The sequence below is a fragment of the Maniola hyperantus genome, chromosome 14 (assembly GCF_902806685.2).
Source record: "Maniola hyperantus chromosome 14, iAphHyp1.2, whole genome shotgun sequence".
Taxonomy (NCBI): Eukaryota; Metazoa; Arthropoda; class Insecta; order Lepidoptera; family Nymphalidae; genus Maniola; species Maniola hyperantus.
The window spans coordinates 13,933,233-13,949,640 of NC_048549.1; the positions used below are offsets into that span (position 1 = coordinate 13,933,233).

The 16,408-nt window shown below is 36.2% G+C and overlaps 2 protein-coding genes across 2 annotated transcripts in view; one reads left to right on the forward strand and one right to left on the reverse strand.

Moving 5' to 3' along the window:
- Bub3 (mitotic checkpoint protein Bub3) overlaps positions 1-16,408 on the reverse strand; it is a 374,672-nt gene that overhangs the window by 247,892 nt on the left and 110,372 nt on the right. The window lies entirely within an intron of this gene.
- The window catches only part of LOC117988157 (knirps-related protein-like), a 149,244-nt gene that overhangs the window by 113,560 nt on the left and 19,276 nt on the right, over positions 1-16,408 (forward strand). The window lies entirely within an intron of this gene.

Sequence of the window (16,408 nt, forward strand, 5' to 3'; positions counted from 1 at the left end):
TATGACCACCTCCACCATGCAAACTGGCAGATGAATGTTTTTGCGATAAAAAAACACATGGGGCGCACTATATAGGACAGGAGATATTATTAGATTAATATCTAAAACGCTCGAGTATTTCTTTGTGGATATTTTTTTTTTACATTTTTGAAAACCTCTACGTGCTCTCCCAACCAGAGAAAGGGGCTACATCATATAACCTTTTTTTTCTTTTTAGCACCTTATAACCTTCACAATACACGACGTCCGAGTAAATCCCTATTTAGCATATGGGGCTCCCCTACTATGTGTCACCTAATGTTATAGTTTAAAATTAACCACACTTTAATCACTTGCAGTTTTTTTAATACAAGATTCGACATTTTAATACTTATTAGTTATTTTAGTAACGCAAAGGTTTTTAAGCAATAAACTATTTCTTAAACCAATAATACTTATTTATCATAATAATATTATTAGAAATCAACAGTTTCATAATAACATTTTTACGTCAAATGCGCTAAAATAGATCTAATTGCTATCAAATAGGAAACAGCGTAGAAAATCGTTAGTGCAACTTTTGAGTAATTGTATCAAGGCCTAATAATGCCCCTTTCAGACTAACAATAATATCATCATTATTATAATTATAGCCTGAATAGCTCAACCGGTACAGGAGTGGACTGAAAACCGAAAGTCGACGGTTCAAACCCCGCCCGTTGCACTATTGTCGTACCTACTCCTAGCACAAGCCTGACGCTTAGTTGGAGAGGAAAGGGGGAATATTAGTCATTTAACATGGCTAATATTATTTTTAAAAAAACATAAAAAAACAATTTTTTCTAGATTTTTTATATACTTAATTTTTTTTTTGCTAATTTCGCTATAATATCTTTGGCTGATTCAGTAAAGTACATACTCAATTGCCAACAACAAACAAGAGTTTCTGTTAGATTCCAAATTTAGTTGAATCAAATCGGATATTTTTTTTGAATTAACTTCTATCCATGGACTAAGAGCCAGCGCGTGCCAGACCTTCATTATTTTATAAAAGATGTAAGCTCTCTGCGTATTATCCTCAACACAGGTTGGAACGATCAGCGACAAAGTTTTAATCATGGTGACTTTGGAAGACAAGAGGTAATAAAAGTGCAAAAAAGTCTATTTTTTTACATTTTATTTGAAACAGTACTTATTTGAAATATTATCTTAATATTATAGTTTGTAGGTAGGTTTTTATAATTTTTGTTACAATTAGTGCCACAAAAACCGCTAAATTATACCAATAATTTAAATTTAAACAATCACTACAATAAAACTTAAAGCTAGCCTTATCTAATTACTATATAAATCATGACCGCGTGGAATGGTGCCAAGAATACTGGCTGCATTTCCGCGCTGGACAGCCAGGCTGATCCGCTGCGCAAAAAATGAGCCAGCCCTTCTGTCACCAGTTGAGGCTATTAATCGCGGTGAAATGTCTCGTAAAAAATTTTTAGCACTAAGACTTCATGGCCCCAGGGTCTCCACGGCAAACGGCACAAAAATGTAACTCTCTATATAACAATCACTTGATTTATTTTAGTGGTATTTACGGATTTTATAATTTTGTAACCAACCCATGTGAAGCGACAAGTCATCGTTTAACCGAACATCAAAATAAAATCGATTCAATATTAATTGCAATAATCCGATTCCGATATACTAGTACGTACACCCTTCTAATCTTCGCACGCATTACAAAAATATACACGCAAAATTCATCTTTATTTCAACCTATTCTTATGATTAAAGTGTACATGTTTGCTTGCATGTTATTTACTGGAGCAGTGTCCGGGCGATACACATGGATAACTCGTTCACGCAACGATCCGTTACAGTTTTTTTGGTCGGGCGATAAATTAGAATAGTTGAGATTTCTCGACTGGAGGATGCGTAAATTAATAATTGTAGCGTTCTTATTCGATCTATTTAATTTAGTAATACATATTTACAAAATATTAACAGGTAGGTAGGTAATTAGGTAAGGTAATTTTCAATTTCAATTTTCATTTATTGCATTTCCATAAATAATTACATCATATTAAGTATGTACAAAGTATTATGGATACCCAGTTTGGGTGTCGCAATTTGGTCCTTAGACCTTAGTAGGGAGACCGATATTAGGTATTATTTATTTTTATGTTCGTCGTTTAGGAAATCATTTACGGCATAGTAGCCCTTTTCTAATAAAAAGTTTTTTAATATTTTGTTGAATTTATTTTCATTGTTTATGTTACGATTATGTTTATGTATCTCTCGACAAATTCGACACTTTAGTATTGTTATCTTACTTCGAAAATTGAAAATACTAATAATTAGTTCCTGACCACAATTTAATTCTTTTTTGTGTGATGCAACCCTAAATTCACGATTTTCAGTTTTTCCCCTAATGTCTGCTATAAGACCTACCTACCTGCCAAATTTAATGATTCTAAGTAAACGGGAAGTACCCTGTAGGTTTCTTGATAGACCGACAGACAGACAGACAACAAAGTGATCCTATAAGGGTTCCGTTTTTCCTTTAGAGGTACGGAACCCTAAAAATGTGACATTTTCAATAGTTGATAGAGCTAAATGCATGTAGGATGTTACGTTGCCCGATCGACCGAGTTTCCCGCATCCTGCGACAGTACAGTGACGCAAACGCCATTGTGGTTCTGTTCCACTTGATACGACCTGCGCTTGCGCAACCAACAATAATACTTATGTAGCTCGGTACAGGGAACCTACTGAACCTTTGCCTTTAAGGGCAATGAAGCAAACTGCTATTGCAATGAACCAAAAGATTGAAAAATTTAAAGATTGCTTTGCAATTGTGGATTGTAACCCTGAGACTCCGATGTCGGGGCGAAACGTGCATCGAATGTGTTTTGGGATTTGTATGGTGCTGCGTAGTGGTGGTGCGTGTTGCTTGCCTGGTGGCTGCCTTTTCCTGCATGTTTAGCAGTGGGAGGGCGGGCGGTGCATTTCGCATGCTGCATGTTGCACCATACAGATTCGAACAGTTTCAGCGGATTATAGCAAATTAAGTTTTTGGTTCATTGTATATCATGGATTTCCGCAAGGTACCGTCTGCATCTGTACAACATATTTTAACTATTGCCACAAATATAAGACAGTTTTGATGAAAAATACCATTCCGGAGAATGGAGGCCGAAATCTTCTGGGGTTCGAGCATAAGCTAGTCTCTACATAGTAGTCTAAATATATAAAAGGAAAAGGTGACTGACTGACTGACTGACTGACTGACTGATCTATCAACGCACAGCTCAAACTACTGGACGGATCGTGCTGAAATTTGGCATGCAGATAGCTATTATAACGTAGGCATCCGCTAAGAAAGGATTTTTGAAAATTCAACTCTGGAGGGGGTGAAATAGGGGTTCGAAATTTTGTGTAGCCCACGTGGACGAAGTCGCGAGCATAAGCTAGTATAAAATAAAGTCGCTTCCCGCTGTCTGTATGTATGAACGCGTAGATCTTTTAAACAACGCAACGGATTTTAATACGGTTTTCACTAATAGATAGAGTGATTCAAGAGGAAGGTTTATAGGTATAGTTTAATATTGGTTTGTGTTAATTTGTTTGAAATATGACGATATTTGAAAAAAATGTCGGAAGAAATCAAGCTTCCATCGAAAATTAACAAATATTACGCGCAACAAAACTAGGCGGAGGCGGCGGTGCTCGCATTTTTAATATTAGTATGGAAGTGACACTACATAAGTATCTACACTGCTAGCCATGCGAAGCCGGGGCGGGTCGCTAGTTAGGTATAAACTCGCCGCCACGGAGTCAAGCACAAGCAAGCACCATAACCGAACTTTCAGTTTCCATCGCGATCGCTATATAACACATCATTTAATCATTATCATCAATCAAAATCATGTGGAATGCACTTCCGGTCGAAATAAGACGCTCCAAATCGCTGGCAATTTTTAAAAACCGTGTCAAGAAACACTATCTGTCACTGTAGATTTTCTGCCATAACTATATTATGTACAGTTAGCTATGTAGTATGTATTATTTATTTAATTATACTATATTGATTTTATATAGTATTTATATCCATGTATATTGTATATATATATTATATTTATAGCTACATTGCGACTCCCCGTCTTACAGTTCTATAAGTTCTTAAGTATGGGTTGCCTGGAAGAGATCACTTTAGTGATAAGGTCGCCCTTTGTTTTTTAAGTGTATCCTGTATTCTTACTCTCTGTAAATCTATTAACAATAAAGTTATTTTAAATTTAAATTTAAATCATTGCGATCTTTATGGTTTTAATGCACTGAGTCCGTGTTTGTTTATTTATTTATTTATTTATTTTAAAGAATATTAGCCATTTTTTTAAATGACTAATATTCCCCTTTCCTCTCCAATTAAGCGTCAAGCTTGTGCTAGGAGTAGGTACGACAATAGTGCAACGGGCGGGGTTTGAACCGTCAACCTTTCGGTTTTCAGTCCACTCCTATACCGGTTGAGCTATTGTAACTATAGTACGCGAAAGGACGAGATGGCAATTAGGATATGAGGCACTATCCCGCACCGGGTTAGCCCGGGGACTGTGCGGGTGTGCGGGGCGTCCACACCCCGATTGCCATGCCGACCTGTCGCGAACTATAGGTACCTTTAAATTGCTTCACTGCAATAGAATTTATGCAATGCATTTAATTCAGTTTATTTTATAACTTTATTAGTGTTTAGGGTTCCGTACCTCAAAAGGAAAAAGTAACCCTTATTAGATCACTGTGTCATCTGTCTGTCTGTGAAGAAACCTATAGGGACTTCCCGTTGACCTAGAATCATGAAATTTGGGAGGTAGGTAGGCCTTATGACACACGTAAGGGGAAAAATCGAAAAACCGTGAATTTTGGGTTACATCACAAAAAAAAATTAAATTGTGTTCATGAACAAATAATTAGTATTTGCAACTTTCAAAGTAAGATTAATATACCGAGTGGGATATCATATCATAATATCATTATATGTATCTGTACATTCTGAAACAGATTTTTATTAAAATTAATAAAAAATATTTTTATTCAATTAAACTTGAAACATTAATTTATTTTTATTATTTATTAAAACATTATTACATTATTTATTTATATGCATTAAACTATTTATTTTTGCGCATTTTATAGTTTTGCATTTATCAAGCAAAATTTCGAAAAAATACGACTGTAGTACGGAGCCCTCAGTGTGCGAGTATGACTCGCACTTGGCCGGTGTTTTTTTTTTGTTTAATGTTTTTCATATTAGGCACTGGCTGTTTGTCCATACAAATTGCTCTTCACTGCTTCAGCGCCTCACTACGTAAAAAAATAAGAACAATAGATTCGAAACGGTCAATACAAATCACGATGCTAATATAAACAAAAAAAAACTATTAAAAATATAGTAACTCACCTTTTGAGTTGACCTCTGACATACAAGATTAATTGCTCGTACAAATATTATCTGTACCTAATATCAATATAGAATACAATGATATTGTACGAACACCAAGATACACAGTTTCGTGAGAAATATCCGAATAAAAAAAGTGCGAGTCAGGCTCGCGCAATGAGGGTTCCGTACTAGTCTTATTTTTTCGACATTTTGCAGGATAATTCAAAAACTATGATATACATAAAAATAAATAAAAATCTGTTTTAGAATGCTATGCTAATAGTTATCTTACTTAGAAAATTGAAAATGCTAACTATTATTAGTTCATGACCACAATTTTTTTTTTGTGTGATGTAACCACAAATTCACGGTTTTCAGATTTTTTCCCCCAATGTTAGCTATAAGATCTACCTACCTGCAAAATTTCATGATTCTAGATCAACGGAAAGTACCCTGTAGGTTGCTTGACAGACCAATAGACAGACAGACAACAAAGTGATCATATAAGGGTTCCGTTTTTCCTTTTGAGATACGGAACCCTAAAAAGTGTCAAAAATTAAAAGTAATCTATGCATGGCAAATTATAAAACTTGCGTCTTACGAATATAATCGACAGATAAATCACAACTTAAACCGTATTGTTGAAATTTTACAAAAATGCACTTAGTTTTATTTAAATTATAAAATCTAAACTAAACACTAGACAAGTCATGTCCGCGTGGAATTGTGCCAAGCTAACAATATAATTTTGCCATGTTTGATATCTTAGTTCCAACTTAAAACTGCAGGAAATTTAATAGGTGTAAGAGGACAAAAAGGTGAAAAAGGCCTGCTTAAAGCAGTCAGTGTCAACTTCTTGAGCAGTTGCCAATTCGCTCTAAGATTTCAAATCAACTGTGTATCTTAGGATATTTATATCAACGTAAAAATAAAAGAAAAACCTAAAACGTTTAAAACAAAAGTTCACATCAATTTGGATCCTTGGAGAAGTGACGTGTGACCTTGGGAACCCGTTTCTTGCATTTACTTTTGTTGACCTACAAGATGAGTTAGGTATTGGATGTTAGAGATCATCAGATTAATTGGCCGTGTCAGTATTTTTTTTTTAATTTATAGACTAGCTCCATCTCCATCAGCTTGCGTCCACTGCTGGACATAGGCCTTTCCAAGAGCGCACCACCAAACACGGTCCTCAGCCTTCGCCATCCTCCCGCTCCCCACCACCTTCTTCAGGTCATCGGTCCAGCGGGCTGGAGGTCGTCCCACACTGCGCTTACCGGTACGCGGCCTCCACTCCAGAACACGTCTGCCCCAGCGGCCGTCGGTATAGACTAGCGCTTGGCTGCAATCAGACCTGGTGGCAAGTGATGATGCAGCCTAAGATGGAGCGCGCTTGCCTAAAAGATGCCTATTCACTCTTGAATTGAAGGTACCCATATTATAATTGGAGGGGAAAACTGATGCTGGAAGGGTGTTCTAAATCTTAGTCAACTAATATTTATGTGAACTAATAAAATCAAAAAACATTAATTGCGATGTTAGACTGTATAAATACCTTATTCTCGTATGTCTCTGACTAGCTGATGCCCGCGACTTTGTCCCCGTAGAGTTTTAAAAATCTCGATTTTCGCCACTCGCGCTATCAAGACGAGTCTAATGACGTGTCATTTATCCAGATTGGTTGAGAAATTAAGTAGTTACAAGCGGACATAACGGACACACATACATACATACATACATACATACATTCACACAGGTCAAACACATAACCATCCTTTGGGCTTCACCGCAGTTGGGTAAAAACCTTAGTTTTAAAACACTGCTTTCCATGCATTTGAACCACAAGCCCCAGGTCCTATTATACACGAGTGTGTCAAAAGCCTGTAAAGTTTTATCGCAAGGAATAAACTGTCCATTACCATTACATCACTGCACCATCAAAGCCTCGCATTAAACGTTTATTGGTGTTAATTGTGTTATGTGTTATGGTGGACAATGTTGCACTTTATATTCCGCGTTAATAGCTCTAAGACGTAGTCTAAATATAACTATGTTATATTGCAATTGTTTGCAAGTAATGGCACCGATTCTGTTGTCTTTCTCTAAACTAAATTTAGAGTATCTGCATTTTTTTCTTTTTAATATTGCTAAAAAAGGACAGAACATCAATTTTACATTTAGACTCTAAATTTTAGTGCACGCTACAAACTGGCAGCTAAAGTCACGAGGTCTGGCAGCTCTTAATTGAATTTAAAACTGTCAAACTGTGTCTGTCCTTTTCATAATTATATTAGTAAGAAGAGGATGCAAATACTCTAAAATTTAGTTGTGCTCAGAATCAGTGCCAATTATAGCTCTAAGACGTACCTAGTCTAAATATAACGCTGCAATATCGCAAAAGTTTGAAAAAAAAATGTTGTTTTTTTAGAGACCGTAATCTTATAAAACTAGCTTATGATCGCGACTCCGCGTGGACTAAACAAATTTCAAACCCCTATTCCATCCCTTTAGGACTTGAATTTTTGAAAATCATTTCTTACTGGACGTTACGTCATAACAGTTATCTGCATGCCGAATTTCAGCCCGATCCGTCCAGTAGTTCGTTGATAGATCAGTCAGTCACCTATTCATTTTATACACATATTTAAAAAGATTACACAAAACACAAAAATGCACATAAAAGTTAGAGGTGCGTGCCCGGGATCGAACCCCCGACCTCCGATTAGGAGGCGGTCGTCCTAACCACTAGGCTATCACAGCTTCGAAAGCGCTAAGCACTATTGACACAGAATAGCATCTCTGTCAGTCCACCGGCAGTAGTTAGCGGTGCGGCGTTGATTGATGTGCGCACGCGCAAAAACGTGTGACTGTGGCGCTGCTCCAATTACCGCCTCATACCAAATTGCTGCTCGCTGCCTCCATAGATCAGTCATAAGCTCTCTAGTTGTGACGTTGTAAATTTTGAACTACTAATTAGCGTTTCGTTTTTAATAAAAATCAATTTTGTTCAAAGTATGTTGGTGCCACCTAGCATCAAGGTGCAGAACTACGCGTGGGTCGATGTTCAGAGTTCATTCGAGCCACAATAGATGGCGTTTGCTTCGTTGTCAATTGTCGTAAAAATAAAACAAAATAATTAAATAAAACCATAATATCATTTGTTTATTGTTAAGTCATTAACAAAACGGTTCTTATAATATATCCTTAGGTTCCGCAAATATTCAAAAATGAATTGGCTTTATGATCAAACTAACTGAGAGCGGCAACACTCGGGTTGCGTCTGGCAACACCGATTGTTGAGATTTAGAATTTTCCTGGAGTCAACATGTGAAGACGAATTTTTTTCGTTCCAGGAAAATCTCACTTCTTTTCGCCCATGGCTTCGCCTGGGAAAATACAATAGTTATAAAGTTAGTCATCCTAACGTATTTCAATGTTTCATCAATTATGGTGAGTGAAAAATCAAGTAATGTGGATTCGACAAAATGGCGGTTTGGTTAGAGAAAATCCTAATTTTATGATTTCATTCCAGTTCCAGTTATTTTATCTTCCCAAATAAATGAGGATAATGGGTTGTGGGTGGACTTCTGAAAACCATTGGTGGCCAGGAGTTCAATAGGTGAGTTGTGTTTGATCGGGAAAATTCCACGTGTCGAAATTTTCACACAGCACAAATTATAATCTTGTTTTTTTTCTTTGTTACAGGGTTTTACGATTTACGTTTACGTTTTACGTTTAGCTTCAGTTTTCCGTTTTAGTTTTCCGTTTGCGTTTTCGGTTTTCGTATTTATTTCTTTTGCACATTCACGTTGACAACTTAATTGCTATGGATAAGACTTGGTGAAAATCTTTGTAATGAAACATTTCGGTTGTGAAGAGTCAAATTGAGTTTTGGATCTTGGCCGATGCCGTCCAGCTACCTTGCAGTCTTCGCACCTACAAGTAAGCAAATGTTTGTATCCTGCAACAGTTTAGTGAACCTTTTAGTGTATGTGTACAGTAAGAACCCTGTCTTTACTACTGAGCTTTTATTTTGAAACAATTTTATGAATTTTACTGTGTCATTGTCTATTCCATGCCAATGGCATCTTAAATTTAAAACATAGATCTTATGTACTATCTACCTAAGTCATTCTAATGTATCTAAATTAAGTCTTGGCATTAAGCTAGAATAACTAAGCATTATTAGCCATCATTCTGTATTAAGCGACCCCGGTAAAAGTTACATTAAAAACAATTTTGCCTAACATCTAGCAAATTTCATTTATAACACCTCATATGCATTACAAGGGAGTCGACGGCTAGCTTCTATTCTTTACTAGGTAGATAGATCAAGTAAAGTAAATTAAAATTATTTTTTTTAATCTAATCTTTGTAAGGTGGTAGATTATTCCGTATCCGGGTATATTTCTATTCCGCCCAATTTATCACCCTTACATAGTACCTAATCGACTGACATATACGTTAGGTGTGATATTTTCCTTCACCGTTAAAGGAATGAACTTAATTCCGAAAAGTTAGAAAGAAATACGGAAGAAAAAAATTAATTTTATTTTTTCTGTGACAAAGCAGATTGAGGTCCAATTAAGATAAAGTCAAAGTCAAAGTCAAATGATTTATTCAAAATAGGTAATTAATAACTCTTTTTGAAGGTCAGATGTTGGATTTCTAAGATATACTTAGTGGTGATAATTATTTCGCAAACTTAAAACTAAAGCTACGAGGGTTCCAAACGCGCCCAGGTCTGAGAAGAGCCCACAACAAACTCAGCCGGGTATTCTTTTTAATATCACCACTTTACAAAATTATTGAAACTTATTAGAACTATCACAATCCGTTAAGCAACTCATTCCCAAGCTTGCTTATCATTTAAATAATCCTTTACATTGTAATAGGATTTTTCAATTAGTTTACGTTTTATGAAAACTTTGAACTTGTTGAGAGACATCTCCAATATGTCTTCTGGAAGCTTATTATAAAATCTTATAGATTTTCCAATAAATGAATTGCTAACTTTACTTAGCCTGGAGGTGGGCATTACAAGCTTATTTTTATTTCTAGTATTTACATTATGACTGTCACTTTTTAGATAGGTATACCCGGGATCGATCGTACTCTCATAAACCTATCACGGAAGACCTAAAAATCTTTATTCTTTAAATCTATAGTTCAAACAATTTACTAAAACTAAAACAATTCAATATTAAAATTGCAAATGAAAAATATCATCTAAACCGCCGTAACGAGGCAGGGAGCCCAGTTCAGCCCAGAATGCTGGCTGCGTTACCTCGTTGAATGGCCAGACTAATATGCTGACCGAGGTAGCTGCCAGCCCTCCGGTCCCCCGTGGATTCCATGAGACGGTATGACAGGTCCTTAAAAAGGATCTAGCACCCTCGCCCCACGAACCCATGGTCTCCATCCCAAAAGGCAAAAATATGAAACTAGTTTCTATATTTTTATATTTCATCTAGTTCAAACTGAGTAATTCTGTTTAACGACACTATGAAATGTTAAGTCAGACTCAAGCCAAGGGCACTGTATTGGTAAATCCGGATGCCCTATCCGCAAGGATCGCGTCGCCACCAGTCGCACGACGCGGACGCCGCCAAATTATATTCAAATTTGGAGCAAATTCAAATTGCGGTAGCGCACGCGAGCAGAGATCACGCCGTTTGGCCCAAAGACCAGTCTTTCGCAACTGTCAGTCATTAAGATACTCAACCAGGGGAAGACATAAGGGCTTATTCCATCTTCCTCAATAAGACGTCCTAAATGGTACCTATAGTTACCGTCAAACTAGCCAACTTGGCCACTCAATGATACTTTGCCCAAAAAGCAATTTATAAGCAAATTCGCTATGTAATTTTTTTTGATAAATTAACACTTAAACAAAAGGCAAAGTAATCCGGACTATTAGCCAACATTACCCACATCAATTTTTATGAGTACATTTATAGGCAAAGTATCATTGCGTGGCAAATTTGGCTAGTTTGACGGTAGCTATACCATTTAGGACGTCTGGAAGTTTTCTTTTGACGCAAAAATTGTGAGTTTATTCTCACTCGTGATCAAAAAACCTTAATATTTCGATGTAATTATCTCTATTCATATTGGTCATACACTCTAGCACATACCGTTGCGTGTAGACTCTCCCCTGACCCGATGGTCATATACTATGGCACATGCCGTTGCGTGTAGCCTCTCCCCTTGTGTTTTATGCTTTTGAACGGTAATAAATCACGGCTACTAATTTGTTTTTAAAGGTTTTGTGCGATTATCTGTGTGTGTGTAATCGTGTATTGTGCGGGACAATCGCCAGTGGCGCCACGCGGCCATTGTGCGCCGGTAGTTAAAGACCTAAGCGATTCAAACCTGCATAGTGTCGCGACACACCTGCGTACCTATTAAGTATGACGTCGCTGAAAGTTCCAAACTCAAAAATTCTAATGATTTATTCACTGTAGGTACTATTTTTGATAGTCAGGTTATAGATGATATAATTCCCGCAAATTGCTTCTGCGCGTGGCCGCCGTATTAGTGACGTCAACACTAGACTGAAGTATCGAGCTGATGGTGTATTTTTACTAAAATACGCAATTGCTATTGCCATACCATGTCTCATTAACATCGATATGACGTCATTTTGACGCTTGTGACGTATATTTAAGTAAAAATATACCTGCAGCTCGAAACTTCAGTCTATTGCTGACGTCACTAAAATGGCGGCCACGCGCATTAGTAATTTGCGGGACTTATACGACCGAATATTCAGCTACTGAACTTTCGGCGACGTGATTTACGCACGTGTGTCGCAACACTAAAGCTATTCAAACGCGCTAAAAGGCACCGCCGCGCTCGATAATTTGTCACCCGCATTAGTTTCAGACTCAAAGAAAACAAAAGTTTTACCTTTAATGGCCCGACTGAATTAATCGGATTGTTACTTTATTCTTAATTGGGCTTGCGGCTCGAGTTTTAGCCGTTTACTGCAGTTTAATGAGTTTTGCGTTCGCTTATATCCGTATATCATTATATACGCATAGGGTTGCCATCTGCAAAATCTATAAACGGACAAGGAGCTTGAAACCCCCGGATTTTCGAGTGTAAAGCCCGGACATATCTGTCTATTCTTTTTTATTCTCATAAATAAAATTTAATGTTGTTATTTATTCATTACTAATATTATAAAGAGGTAAAGTTTGTAAGTTTACTTATATCTCTGGAACTACTCAACCGATTTTGTGATACCTTTTTTTTTTAAATAGATATAGCGAGCAAACGAGCAGGCGGGTCACCTGATGTTAAGTGATTACCGCCGCCCATGAACATTTGCAGCACCAGAGGAGCCGCCGATGCGTTGCCGGCCTTTTAGGAATTTGTTGGTCCTACCTACATGCCAAATTTTTTTTTTTTTTAATAAAAACCCCTACGAAAATTGTAATAAGCTACCCCTGCCAAACCGGGGTGGCTAGTTATTTATAAATGCCAAATGCAAGGCATTCCGAACCAGTCGTAGATGCAGCTGACGATTCAAAAATACTTGTAAAAGTTTAATTAAGTAAAAAATTATTTTAGTTAGGTATTTATTTCAAAATACATAAAATTTTGATAACATCTAAAAATTATATACATAATATCTTGAAATATCTCATAATATAAGAAATAATAAAAACCCATTCCGTCTTGATATTAATCAATATTCAACTCAATCAATATTTCCAATAGCCTTCAAGATTCCTTGCTAGAAATAAATTTCTAAACCCCGGACAGTAGGTATACAAAACTCCGCCCGGGCGCTCCCCGGACGCCCTCCAAACTAGGACAAATCCGGGGAAAACCCGGACGGATGGCAACCCTAAGCAGCACTACACTCATTAATAAAATTAGATGTTATCGTGATGATCGGTCGGTTAACATTTAAGTTTTATGTCTTTTAGAGAGAATATTTAGTTCGTGACAAAAAATACATACAAACTCAAATTTATACTTCGTTCAAGTAAGTAGTAATTGTTTCCATAAGTCCTATTTTTTACTAAGCAGGTAGTCTTTGTCAGTGGCTTCATCCGTACATAATAAACAAAATATATAAAAGCAAAAGCTGACTAACTGACTGACTGATCTATCAACGCACAGCTCACACTACTGGACGGATCGGGATGAAATTTAGCATGCAGATAGCTATTGTAACTTAGACATCCGCTAAGAAAGAATTTTTGGAAATTCAACCACTAAGGGGGTACAGTAAAGGTTTGAAGGTGAAGTCCAGGGGAACGAAGTTGCAATCATCAGCTAGTTATTATTATGTATGACAATAGGTCAATATCATTGTAATCATTTTAACACTTACCTACTCACAACCTTGAATGGGAAGCTGGAAGAAATCTCTATTTAGAGATAACCATTTCCAATGTAACTTAATTTATTGCTACTAGTTATGTAACTACAATTTCGGTACATGAAAAATAAAAACCAAAAATAAATAAAATTGAACCAAATTCGAGTTCATACGTTGCGTGCAAAGTTGTACACTAATCTAATAGGGTTAATCTATCCATAAAGCATTATTCAAACAGCGCTCGTGTTATTAAGCCATTAAGTTTTTGTTACATATCGTTTCACTCGTGAGCTTCTGTCATTATCGAATCATATAAAACTATAATCGCCTCCACAGACTAGAGTATACCTAGACCAAAAAGTCGGCCGATATTTAGTCGCATTTTTAAATATTATGTATTTTTAGGGTTCAGTACCTCAAAAGGAAAAACGGAACCCTTATAGGATCATTTTGTTGTCTGTCTGTCTGTCTGTCAAGAAACCTACAGGGTACTTCCCGTTGGCCTAAAATCATGAAATTTGGCAGGTAGGTAGGTCTTATAGCAGACATTCGGGGAAAATTCTGAAAACCATGAATTTGTGGTTAGGTACATCACACAAAAAAAAATTGTGGACATGGACTAATAATAATTAGTATTTTCAATTTTCGAAGTAAGATAACTATATCAAGTGGTGTATCATATGAAATGTCTTCACTTGTGCATTCTAAAACAGTTTTTTATTTATTTTTATGCATCATAGTTTTTGAATTATCGTGCAAAATTTCGAAAAAATACGACTGTAGTACGGAACTCTCGTTGCGCGAGCCTGACTCGCACTTGGCCGGTTTTTTAATGAAAGCGAGCAAATGAGAAATCGCCAGGAGGAGGCGCACAAGAAGCGCCCTTAACAAGACTTGGCTCCCCGATCTCTCCAATCATTTCTTCGAGCCCTAGGGCTCAGCCCCAGGAAACTTTTTTATTTTTTATTCAGATACAAGTTAGCCCTTGACTACTATCTCACCTGGTGGTAAGTGATGATGCAATCTTAGATCAAAGCGAGCTAACCTGGGGCCCTACTACCATCGCTTAAAGTAGTAATGTTTCAATATTGTTTTGACAATTTCATATAAAACTTGTATGAGCATGTCAAAACAATATTGAAACATTATTACTTTAATAATAAAAGGAGTAGGTATGGCACTTTAAAAAAAAAATATATATTTTCTATGCATTATTTAATCTTCATGATATTATGTACCTACTTACCTAATATTTGCTCCACATATCTACTACCTATACATCAAGACCTAAAGTCTAGAAACATTAAGTCTCTAGCATCTTACAAACAATAAATCGTTAACCTTGCAAATAAAGTGGCTAATTAAAAAAAACTGGATCAAAATCGATCGATTCATTTGCAATGGCTACCGTCAAAACAATCGCACTACCATTTACGGCGTGAATCGATTCGTTTCGTGACGCCATTCGATTCTAATCGATCGCGTATCCTCTAAAGGACAACTTAACTGTGTAAAAAATTATTATAAGTCATCACTCAGCACAAAGGATGAGATTTACTCTTTATACTCTGATATTGTATAGAATACCTGAGCATTCCATGGAATACCTAAAACATTCAGGCAATATATAATTGTTTTAGTCCATACTTTACCTCCTAGGTATATAATTGTATAGGTAGTTCTATACAATTTTCAAACATCAATACGAAATGTATGAAATTCAGGATTAAAAAATGTCTCCAGGTAGGTATAAATCCATAAAATCTAAATATATAAAAGGAAAAGGTGACTGACTGACTGATCTATCAACGCACAGCTCAAACTACTGGACGGATCGGGCTGAAATTTGGCATGCAGATAGCTATTATGACGTAGGAATCCGCTAAGAAAGGATTTTTGGAAATTCAACCCTTAAGAGCGATTACGCACTACACTTCCGTCATCCGAGTTCTATCCGTCATCCTTGACAATACCAGCGATTATCTACGACATAATGTCATAAGCTCCCATACAAAACAAAAGTAACGTATTTTCACGGACTCGGATCGGATGAGTGTATAAGATAAATGGTTAGAGTTGCTATTTATTTCTTGAAATTGCTACTAAACTCTTTAGATTTTGCTTAAGAATTAATTCTAAACCATTGACATTTTATTTGTAAACAGAGGCACGTCAAAATGATAGGCAAAATACTACAGACGTAACAGATAATATATAGCAGCTAATCCAAAGGTCTTACATGGTGAAATTGATTTTATTATATTTTAGAAGTAAAGTAATTGTAGATTTAAATAGAGTATAATGTGGAATTTTGAAGTGTATAAATTTAAAACTAAAGTTTAATCTCTATTGTCGACTCTATTGAATTTGAGTTTTATATGGTATCATTATACTTATGGAAAGGGTAGCCAAAGGGCTATAAATGGCTCTGCTTTGACGGTAGACATCATTAATTTTCCTATTTTTAATAAGAAGCTGTGACATACCTACAGGTACGAATATTGTTGATTTTATATTGCTATTGTTATACTATGTATGTTGTTTTATGTGTTGGTTAATGTGTAATTTGTTATACATCTGGTATTCCTTTGTAATAGTTTATGCTTATACCCTATGTGGGTTGGATATGTTATGGTAATACCTACCATAGT